The following is an 11,007-nucleotide window of genomic DNA, read 5'->3' on the forward strand; positions in this document are numbered from 1 at the left end:
CTCCCCACTACAATGTGATGCTTTCTCAGGCTGCGTAACCGGTTAAAGATCTTTCAACAGTCAGTGCACTGGAACGCTCTCACTTGGGTGTGTGTGTCTTGCTGCTTTTCTAGTCACACAAATGTTTGAAATCTTCCCCCTCCCCGACTGAAGAGACAAATATTTATCATTCCACATTCGAAGGCCGATGATGCTCAGGTTCAAATGAATTGAGTGACTCTGTCAGATCTTGACGTGATGATTGGTTCAAGTTTCCCATCTGCAAACCCTCATCTAACCTGTAAAAGGAGTTTGCAAAAGTCATCACTGTCAGTCCAGGATAGAAATTCAGAAAAGACAATTCTACTTTCAATGGAACATATTTTCCTCTCTTGTTCCCCCAAAGCTGTAAATCCCCGTCCCACACACTCTCCCTCCCCCCTGGGCTGAAATCCAAACCCATCTCACCATTTCTTTCCTCCACTCCCAGTTTTCTCCCTCCCTCTCCTCTGCCTGGGTTCAGTTCTCCAGCTCCTGTCTGCAGACTGACAATAAAATCAATGAGTCTTATTGGGGGTTTGGGGCCTCCAGCGGGTGTTTCTGAATCCTCCCCGCCCACCTCCCAGGGTTTCCTTCCTTCCCACAGATCAGATCCTGATTGACTGGAGCCCAAAGTGTAACCTCTTATTTCTTGTCCCCCCTCCCCCATCCTCTGATGTGAACCATCCTCCACTCGCTGCCCCAGGATGGCGGCCGTTAACCTGGGCCTGTTCCCGGGAGGGAGAAGCCCCGCAGCTGCAAACCAGGAGCTGATAATGATTCCTCAGGGTTTGCGGATCCACAAAGTGTTTCCAAATCCTCCCACCCACCGCCTCGCTCTGACCCCGCTTCTCCGGGACAATCAGGCGCCTCTTCCCGCAAGGCCATCAATCGCATTGCGCATGCTCCAGACTTCCCGACACTGCGCCTGCGTGCTGGTGTCCATTGGCACTGCGCATGCTCCAGCTCAAGATGCCTGGTTGATTCACAGCTGTTTTGCATCAATAGGAACTGGAGGCCCGAGCGTGATCGGCTGGTCCTCCAATCAATCGGAATGAACGAGAGGCGGGGCTGAGCCCGGATCTCCCTCATTGGCTGAAACTCTGCATCATTTTGAAAACTGATTTGTCTCAAACTCCAGGAGAAAACTGGACCTTTCTGTTTTTGGCTTTAAACAGATAAAACCCTGTGGGTGTGGAGCAAATATTTCAACAGTTCTTAGTGAAATGTGGGAACATGATGAAGCAATGCACAAGCAATTCAAGTCTGACTTCAAGGAATAACTGGGCAGACAGGGAATGTCACCATTGGAACAAGGAGAGCCCCTGGTTTCAATAAATGAACCGGCAGAAGAATTAGGACAGGTTAGAGAGAAGGGAGGATCTGGACATAAGAGGAGTGATGATCCCAGGCAGTGGAGGCACTCAGATCAAAGCCTCCCTGTACATGGACGATGTCGCCGTCTTCTGCTCGGATCCGCTGTCGGTGCGCAGACTGATCCACATCTGTGACCAGTTCGAACTGGCCTCGGGAGCCAAGGTAAATCGTGGGAAGAGCGAGACCATGTTCTTTGGGAACTGGGCTGACTGGTCCTTTGTCCCCTTCACTGTCAGGGCTGACGGCCTGAAGGTGCTGGGGATATGGTTCAGAGGGACCAGGGAATGTGTTAGAAACTGGAAGGAGCGAGTGTCTATGGTGAAAAGGAAACTTGGCATGTGGGAGCGACGCTCCCTCTCCATTGCGGGTAAGAACCTGGTCATCAGGTGTGAGGCACTCTCGCTGTTGCTGTACGTGGCGCAGGTCTGGCCCATTCCACGCTCCTGCGTGGTGGCGATCACCTGAGCCATTTTCCGCTTTATCTGGAGGTCGAAAATGGATTGTGTCCGCAGGGACACGATGTACAAGTCTCTAGATAAAGGGGGAAAAAAACGTGCCCAACATCGCCCTCATACTGATGGCCACTTTTGTGTGTGGCTGCATCAAGCGGTGCGTAGACCCTCAGTATGCAAACACCAAGTGTCACTACATGCTGAGGCTCTACCTGTCCCCGGTGTTGCGAAGGATGGGTCTGGCCACGCTGCCGCGGAACGCTCCAAGTAGTTGGACTGTGCCGTACCACCTGTCCCTCGTGGGAAAATTTATGCAGAGAAATACCTTTGACCACAAGTCCATCAGACAGTGGTCGGCACGTAATGTCTTAGAGGCCCTGTGGGAAAAGGAGAGGGTGGATCCGGTGGGATGGTTCCCCGAGCAGACTGTCAAAGTCATTTGACAGAATGCCTCATCGCCAGAACTTTCCAACAAGCACCAAGACGTAGCTTGGCTGGTGGTGAGAAAGGCCCTCCCCATCAGATCCTTCCTACACGCCAGGAGTCTCACCCCCTCGGCACGTTGCCCTCGAGGTGGCTGTGGTGGGGAGGAGACCATTGTTCACCTCCTGGTGGATTGTGCCTTTGCAAAGAAGGTCTGGAGAGAGATGCAGTGGTTTCTGTTGAGGTTCAGCCCAAGCAGTTCTGTGACACAGGACTCTGTGCTCTACGGGCTGATCCCAGGGACACACACCGAGACAAGCATCAGCTGCAGCTGGAGGATCATCAACTCGGTGAAAGACGCTCTTTAGTCTGCCAGAAACTTGTTGGTCTTCCAGCGCAAAGAGTTGTCCCCGACCGAGTGTTGCAGACTGGCACATTCCAAAGTCCAGGACTAAGTGCTGAGGGACGCACTAAAGCTTGGGGCAGCCGCCGCAAAGGCGCAATGGGGAAGGGTCGCTTTCTGCCACAGTGCACCGAGGGGCTGGGAACTGTTTAAATCCCCTCAGGCTGTACAGCTCAAAATGAATGTCTGCAAATGATTGTAATATTCATTTATTGTATTGCTGCATTTCGTGATACACGTTGTAAAAGTTGAACCAGATTGTATTTTTGTGATGGTGATTTTGAAGAATTTGAAATGGTTTGAAATGTTGTTGAAGATATTGTGTGAATAAAGTATATTTTTGCAAAAAAAAAGCTTAGAGAGAAGGTTAATACTGTCATCATTCTGAACACAGACTATAAAGGAACAATTATATCAAAGGAAATCTTATGTAGTATGTGTGGAGGGAGTGTGCTGAATCGGGTTGTAAGGGGTTAAATATTTTCTACATTAGAGAGTCATGTAAAAAAAAACCTGGAACTCAAATGTGAATATGGATTAGTGTTAAATGGGAAGATCTGGATCAATGTATTAATCCAGAAAGCCTTAAAATCAGACTGACAGTATGTCAGAACTAATCATATGAGCACCAATCCCATTGTTATCTGTTGATAAGACAGATGGAACTCTCGATGGAGACCATAGACATGTTGGAGGATGATATACACAGGAATTTGTGAACTATATGAGGATAATATTGAGGAGAAAGGAAGGGGTCTGGAAAGCAGCAGACACTTCATGTTATTACAAAATAAATGGGGACTGGTTGTATCGATATCAGGTTTTACACAGCACTCACATGCACACACTCACAGGCATACAGTGGGACACTACCAATCTGATCAGGCGGACAACATTTTGCCTGACACCAATCAACCTGATGGATATTGGGTTATGGGCCACAATGTTCTAGAAATTTAACTAAGCATTACCCTGCAGGGACTGCAAGCAGTTTTGGCCATCCAGTCCCACCCCTTTCTCTGAACTTTAAATCTACGGTGAACAACATTTGGGACAGAATCAATGACAAAGCGTTAACAATGAGCTGTCACCCTGTGTGATTAGCACACCCCCCCCACCCCCAACCACCCCCTCCCTCCCCCGGGAGATAGTGAAAAATACAGTTAACATTCCTGGATAATTACAGATTCTACTTTCCTCCTGGTATTAGAGATGGTACTAATTCCCCTTATATTGATGGTCTGGTTGAAGGTCAGGCCATAGAGTAGAATGGATGGAAAGATGGCTACAAACTCCCTGTAAATCTAACCCTCTGATTTCGGTTTTGTTGCCATCTTTCCATCCATTCTGCTCCCTGGCCCTTCACTTCACATGGCCTGATTTTGGTCATCTTGTATATTGTACTTAATAAAAGCAAAGAACTGCAAATGCTGGAAATCCAAACCAAAAACAAAAATACCTGGAAAAACTCAGCAGGTCTGACAGCATCTGCGGAGAGGAACACAGTCAATGTTTCAAGTCCGAATGACTCTTCATCAGAACTAAGGAAAAATACTTTGTACTTAATGTTGTGGAGCAAGTTGGTTACAAAACAGAAAACAGACAGAAGATGTTAAGAGTAGCTACTCAGACTGATAAAAGGATGGACCTGGTTGGAACTCCAATTTAAAAATTTGGGAGCAGAATTACAGTAAATCGCAGATAAGAATTCCCAAGAAACAAAACTTTGTAGCACAGTTCATTAAATATTTAATTCAATAGTAGACTGAACAATGCCACGAGGAAGTGATTAAGTGATATATTTATTAGTTAATTGATTATCAAATTCAGCTAATGCTGAAGAAAATTGCAACAAAATCCTCGTATCTAACATGTAAACATCATTAAAATAAGACATTTCTTGAAACTGCTGCAAGTCCCTTTCAATTAGAGGTAAATGACTATTTTGTAATTGTCCCAACAGCTAAACAGAACCTGTGAACTCCTCCATGTGTTATTTTGAAACAGACTTTAAACTATTTATTTTTAACTACATTTAACTTAAAGTTGCTATGGCAATACAAGCTGTTGGTAACATTGGCTTAAAGTAGTGGACTCAGGACAGCACCTTAAAAACTTCACAGAATAATCACCACAGTCATTTTTAAACTGGTGACTTAATCCTGTCATTTCAGTTTCAGTCAGGAACAGGGCACAGTTTTACATCAATCTCTGATTTAACGGCACGTTTCCAGACTGCCTGATTCAGGTTGTTCAACCACAGTTGTAAAACAGCCTTCTACTCAGTGCCATGGAGCTTTGAAACACGATGGTTATATGAAAAAAGAGGGTTAGATTTACAGGGAGTTTGTATTTTTCCATCCATTTTTCTATGTGGCCTTGGACTCCTCACAGCCTGACCTTCGCCATCTTTAGACTGTACAGAAATGTCTGGGACACATTTCTTACACACCTCAGGATTCACCCGCCTTTGGGTTTTGCTGTCAGTGAAGTGAGATGAGAAAGATCAAAGAGCTGTTTGTCCCTCTCGGTGTGACCCTGAAGGACTGAGACCAGGCTGAAGTTCTGTTCCTGCCATATGATCCTCCCCCATATTGTCCTTTCTGAGTTCCAACCAGATGAGGCTAAACACTCAGATGGGAAAGACAAAAATGTACAACAATTTGCAATATTAAAGAGCGGCCCACTTATATGGTTCATTAACATCAGCAGAAACAAAGCCAACTGTCAGAATAAAATAATTCAATCTTTCAAAAGTCTGGATAGTCAATTAAATCCCTCCCGATATGGGGAACAGACAAATGGACTCTCCCTTGTGTGAATGCATTGGTGCATCAGCAGGGATGATGAATTAGGGAATCCCTTCCCACGCATGGAGCCAGTGCACGGCCTCACCCTACTTTGACTGTGTTGAATTTCCAGCCTTGATGGGGAAATCCTACTTTTCAAATATCCTCTAAAAGGTGTTTACAAAAGTCAGTGCAGGATAGAAATTCAGAACAGACAATTATAGCTTAATTCCTTTTTATAATTTGTGCATGGGATGTGGGCATCACTGGCAAGGACAATATTTGTTGCCCATCTCTAATTGCCCTTGGAAGGTGATCGTGATCCAGTTCTGGAACTGCTGCAATCTATGTGGTGTAAGTGCAGTGACAGTGAAGGAATGAACTCTGACAAGAGAAAGGTTATGATGAAGCAGCTGAAGATGGTTGGACCTAGGACACCACCCTGAGGAACTCCTGCAGAAGTGTTCTGGGACTGAGATGATTGGCCTCCAACAACCATAATCATCTTTCTTTGTGCTATATATATTTCCAAGCAGAGTTTTCCACACTGATTCCAACTGAGTTCAATTTTACTGTGGTTCTTGATGCCTCACTCAGTCAAATGATGCTATAATGTTAGAGGCAGTCACCCTCACCTCACCTCTGGAATTCAGCTCTTTTGTCCATGTTTGTACCAAGGGCTGTAATAAGATCTGGAGCACTGTGGCCCTGGTGGAACTGAAACTGAGAATCAGTGAGTAGGTTTTTTATGAGTAAGAAACCAGAACTAGAGGAACAATGAGTTCAGAAAATCAGAAAATGATACGATTCAGGCAGAGGTCATTCAGCTCATCATACCCATTCTGGCTCCACTTGTCTGCCTTTTGTCTGCTGATGTGCAATTTTTTCCAGTTCAAGAATTTATCACTTTATGAAAGTTACTATTGAATTTATTTCCGCCATCATTTCAGGCAGTGTATTCCAGATCATGTCTAGAATAATGTCTCATATCCACTCGTGCTCTTTTCAATGTTAACTTAAACCTGAGCTGACTATTCACCAATCCTTCCGACACTGGATCTAGTTGTTGCTTATTAAGAGAGTTGGAGTCTCCAGGAGGTCACAGAGATAGGGAGGGGTGTGGTCATGGAGAGAATTAAACAAACGGACAAGAATTTTAAAGGCTGAAAACATCATGCATCTCCCCAATACGGAATGTGGATCACTAATTATGGAAAGGATGCTTATTTAACGATTAAACATGTAGAAAGGTGAGAAATTATCCCTCTAAATATCACATATGGATGCATAATGAGGGACAAATGAATCCCCAAATCTTTAATTAACAGCAATATGGAAAGGTGAATCACCTTTAAAGGAATTACCTTTAAACACCTGATCCAACTGGTGATGAAGAGTCTGATACCAGAAAAACAAAATACCAACAACAGTTAAGCTGTTTTTTAATGAAAGAAATCTGGAATAAATTTTTAAAAGATAATTTGTTTATCGGTATTCACACAGACCCATTTAACTTGTCAACTCAGGTTCCAGCTGTCAAGCCCTGTAATTTTACGCAGAAGCTGCTTCTCCATTGATCCTCCAGCCTCTGAATTCCATTTCCTGTTGGTTCCCAGGACAATCGTTCACCACTCACCAATATTTCACTTTCAGGGGAAGTTCAGGGGCTGGGAGGAAGAAATAAACTGTGGCCATGAATTAGCGGGAACACAATTAGATAAACTTGAAGGCAAACACCTTTTATAATTATCAAATTAATTATTTGTATTAACATATTAATTTGGAGAGACTGATGGGAATGGGTGTAGATAATGTTCACTGTTTTCTCCGATGCTATTTTTCAATGATTCTGCCACATTAATATTCTTCTGTTGTTTCAATTAATGGCTGATGGTCCTACCTACAATACACCACATGCGTGGATATGGCCCATCTCCACCAGAAGGGCCGCAGCGCGCAAGCGCGGGAAGCCCCCCCCCGTCCACAGTCCGCCTGATTGCGCTGAGCATGCGCGGTGCGGCTCCAGGCTGAGCGGGGTCGTGCGCAGCCTCAGTGAAGCGAGTGCGGCTCCCAGAGGCTGAACGAAAGCGGCTGGAGGGAGGGGTTTATTACAGACTGACGGAAGGTCAGAGACCTGAAACATTAACTCTCTCTCTCTGTATAGATGTTGCTGGAACTGCTGGGTATTTCCAACAATTTCTCCATTTATTGCAGCGAACGCTGGGTATTGTCACTCGGCAGCCGGGAAGAGGCGGCGGCGGGGAACCGGCGGGAGGGCGGAGAGGGTTCATTAACACCCGGTGAAGGCCGCAAGCCCCGAATTAGAACCTGTAGGTCCCGCGTTTGCAGCTTCAGGGCTTTTCCCAGAAGTCAACGGCCGCCATCTTGTTTCAGCGGGGTGCAGAGCGCAAGCGCGGCCATATTAGTGTCGTAACAGAGTGGGCGGGCCTTCAGGGTCCCAGTGATCAGGAGAGAAAATGATTGATTCATTCATTTTAGTCTCACTCTGCACACAGGAGCTGAAGAACTAAACTCGGGCAGGAGTAGAAAGGGATAAAACTGGGAGTGGAGGGTGGAAGTGGTGTGAAGGGTTTGGATCTCCACACGTTGGGGAGCATGTGTGGGACGGGGATATACACCTTTGAGACAAATAGGAAGAAATGTTCTATCGAAATTAGAATAGTCTGTTCTGAATTTCTATGCTGTACCTACAGTGATAACTTCTGAAAATACATTTTACAGGGTAATCAGAAGGGGAGGATTTACAGGTGAGAAACTTAAACCAAACATAACATCAACATCTGACAGAGTCACTCAATTCATCAGGGTCTGAAAATCATCATCCTTTGAATGTGGAAGGAGAAATACTTGTTCTCTCTGTGGGAGAACGCTTCAAACATCAGTGTGACTGGAAAAGCACCAAGGTTCACACATATTGGAGTGAGATTGTTGCAGTGCACTGACTGGAAATAGCTTTCACCAGTTACACAGCCTGAAAAGACATCACACCATTCACAGCTGGGAGAAACTGTACACATGTTCTGTCTGTGGATGAGGCTCCAACTGATCATCGAAACTGGAGGGACACAAGAACACCCGCACCTTGGAGAAACCTTGGAAATGCAGGGGTTGTGGGAAGGGATTCAGATCGCCATCCCAGGTGGAAACTCAACAACGCATTCACACTGGGGAGAAGCCATTCACTTGCTCTGTGTGTGGGAAGGGATTCAACCAGTCATCTAATCTGCTGAGACACCAGCGAGTTCACACTGAAGAGAGACCCTTCACCTGTTCCGTGTGTGGGAAGGGATTCACTCAGTCATTCAACCTGCTGACACACCAGCGAATTCACACTGAGGAGAGACCATTCACCTGCTCTGTTTGTGGGAAGGGATTTACTCAGGCATTCAACCTGCTGACACATCAGCGAATTCACACTGGGGAGAGGCCATTCACCTGCTCCGAGTGCGGGAAGGGATTCACTCGCTCGTCCCACCTGCTGACACACCAGCAAATTCACACTGAGGAGACCATTCATCTGCCCTGTATGTGGGAAGGGATTTACTCAGACAACCTGCCTCATGTCACACCAGCGAATTCACACCGAGGAGAGGCCATTCAGCTGCACTTCCTGTGGAAAGAGTTTCAGGCATTCTTCCACCCTCATTGCACACCAGAGAGTTCACACAAGGGAGAGGCCATTCACCTGCTCTGTGTGTGGGAAGGGATTCACTCAGTCAGCCAGCCTCAAATTACACCAGAGAATCCACTCTGAGGAGAGACCATTCAGCTGCAATTCCTGTGGAAAGAGGCTCAAGTCTCCATCTAATCTCAGGGCACACCAGCGAGTTCACACTGAGGAGAGACCGTTTACCTGCTCTGACTGTGGGAAGGGATTCAACCAGTCATCCAACCTGCTGAGACACCAGCGAGGTCACATTGAGGAGAAGCCATTCAGCTGTATTTCCTGCGGAAAGAGGTGCAGGAAGTCATCCATGTTCAGTGCACACCAACAAGTTCACACTGAAAGAGACCAATCACCTACTCAGTGTGTGGGAAGGGATTCACTCAGTAATGATATCTGCTGAGACAGCAGCAAATTTATAAGTGACTGCAAGGGTTGGATTCTGCTGTTATTGCTGCTGTTAATCACATCCAGGACTGATAGTCTGACAATATTTGGTTTATTTCTGCTATTGTTAACGATCCCTACAACTGGTTGGAGTTTAACATTCTGGAGAAGACAGAGAGATGATGTTCAAATAAACACTAGATCAGCCAACTTCAGGCAATCAAAACTGTCGCTGATAACAGAAGTCTCCATGCTATGTATGATGGGATTAAGAGGGCGCTTGGTCCAAACATCACCAATGTTGCCTCCTTGAAGTTTGCAGATGGTGAAGTACTCTCCGACAGAAGTAAACAGATGTCCCACTGCTGTACTCCCATGAGACGGACATCTCCTGGTCTCTGTTTCATGCTCTCCTGCAGCTTCCTGTCATGGTTGAGTTTGATGAGGAACCCTCATCAATTCAGCTCAAAGTCCATTGATTGCTCAGCAAGCAGAAAGGCACCCGGCAAGGATGGAATTCCAGCTGTGCTGCTCAAGCACGGAAAGTCCCATCTACTGCCACAACCTCATGCCCTTCTCTGTTGGGAGGTGGGATCTGTTCCACAGGAGATGTGTGATGCAAAAACCATCAAAATAATCAAAAACAAAAGTGACAGAGTAGATTGTAACAACGACAGGGACATCTCACTTCCCAGTGTTACTGCAAAGGCCTTCATTAGGGTCATGCTTAAAAGACTTCACATACTCGCAAACTGAGTGTCCAGAGCCACAGTGCAGTTTCTGTGCTGGCAGATCTACAGGGGACATGATCTTCTCCATACGCCAGCTACAAGAGAAGTGTATGATTGGTATTTAATCTAAAATGCTGCCAGCTTCTGTGCTGAGAAAAATGAAACATTTTAACTACTGAGTGAAAGTAAACCTTTTAACTATGAATTACAATGTATTTGTACAATTGTAAACAGCACTGGAAGGTTTGATTCCCTGAAGAAAAGCTTCAGTCTTGAGCTTATGAACCTATCTCAGAAGCTGTGGGAAGCTCCATCCTCTTTATCTCTTTTGGGTCCATTATGAAAATCAGACTTACTTTGGAGTTGGAAGCTGGGGCCAAGAACTCCAAGTCCCAACAGACCTCGGAGTGTCCACACATGTGCAGGCTGGGAGTGGGCTGCACATGCACAGTTTGGCATTTTGAGTTCTTTGGGCCAAGGACTGGCCCAGTGTACTTATGCATAAAGGAAAAAGGTGTGAAAACCCATGTCATGTGACTGGGAGTGGAGCACCATTGATGACAAGTGTCCCTGGCAGGGGAGAGGGAGAAGTCCCTGTTAAGATAAAAAGAGAAGAGCAGAGAAAGAGGCCCCAAGTAGGAAAAGGGCTGAAGTTAGGAGACTTTAATGAAGAGTGCTCAGAAGAAGCGCTGAATATCCAAGAAGACAGTAGAAGTTTGGTGATTCTTTGCTGCTGGCCTTT

This window comes from Cetorhinus maximus, unplaced genomic scaffold (genome assembly GCF_964194155.1).
Source record: "Cetorhinus maximus unplaced genomic scaffold, sCetMax3.hap1.1 HAP1_SCAFFOLD_650, whole genome shotgun sequence".
Taxonomy (NCBI): Eukaryota; Metazoa; Chordata; class Chondrichthyes; order Lamniformes; family Cetorhinidae; genus Cetorhinus; species Cetorhinus maximus.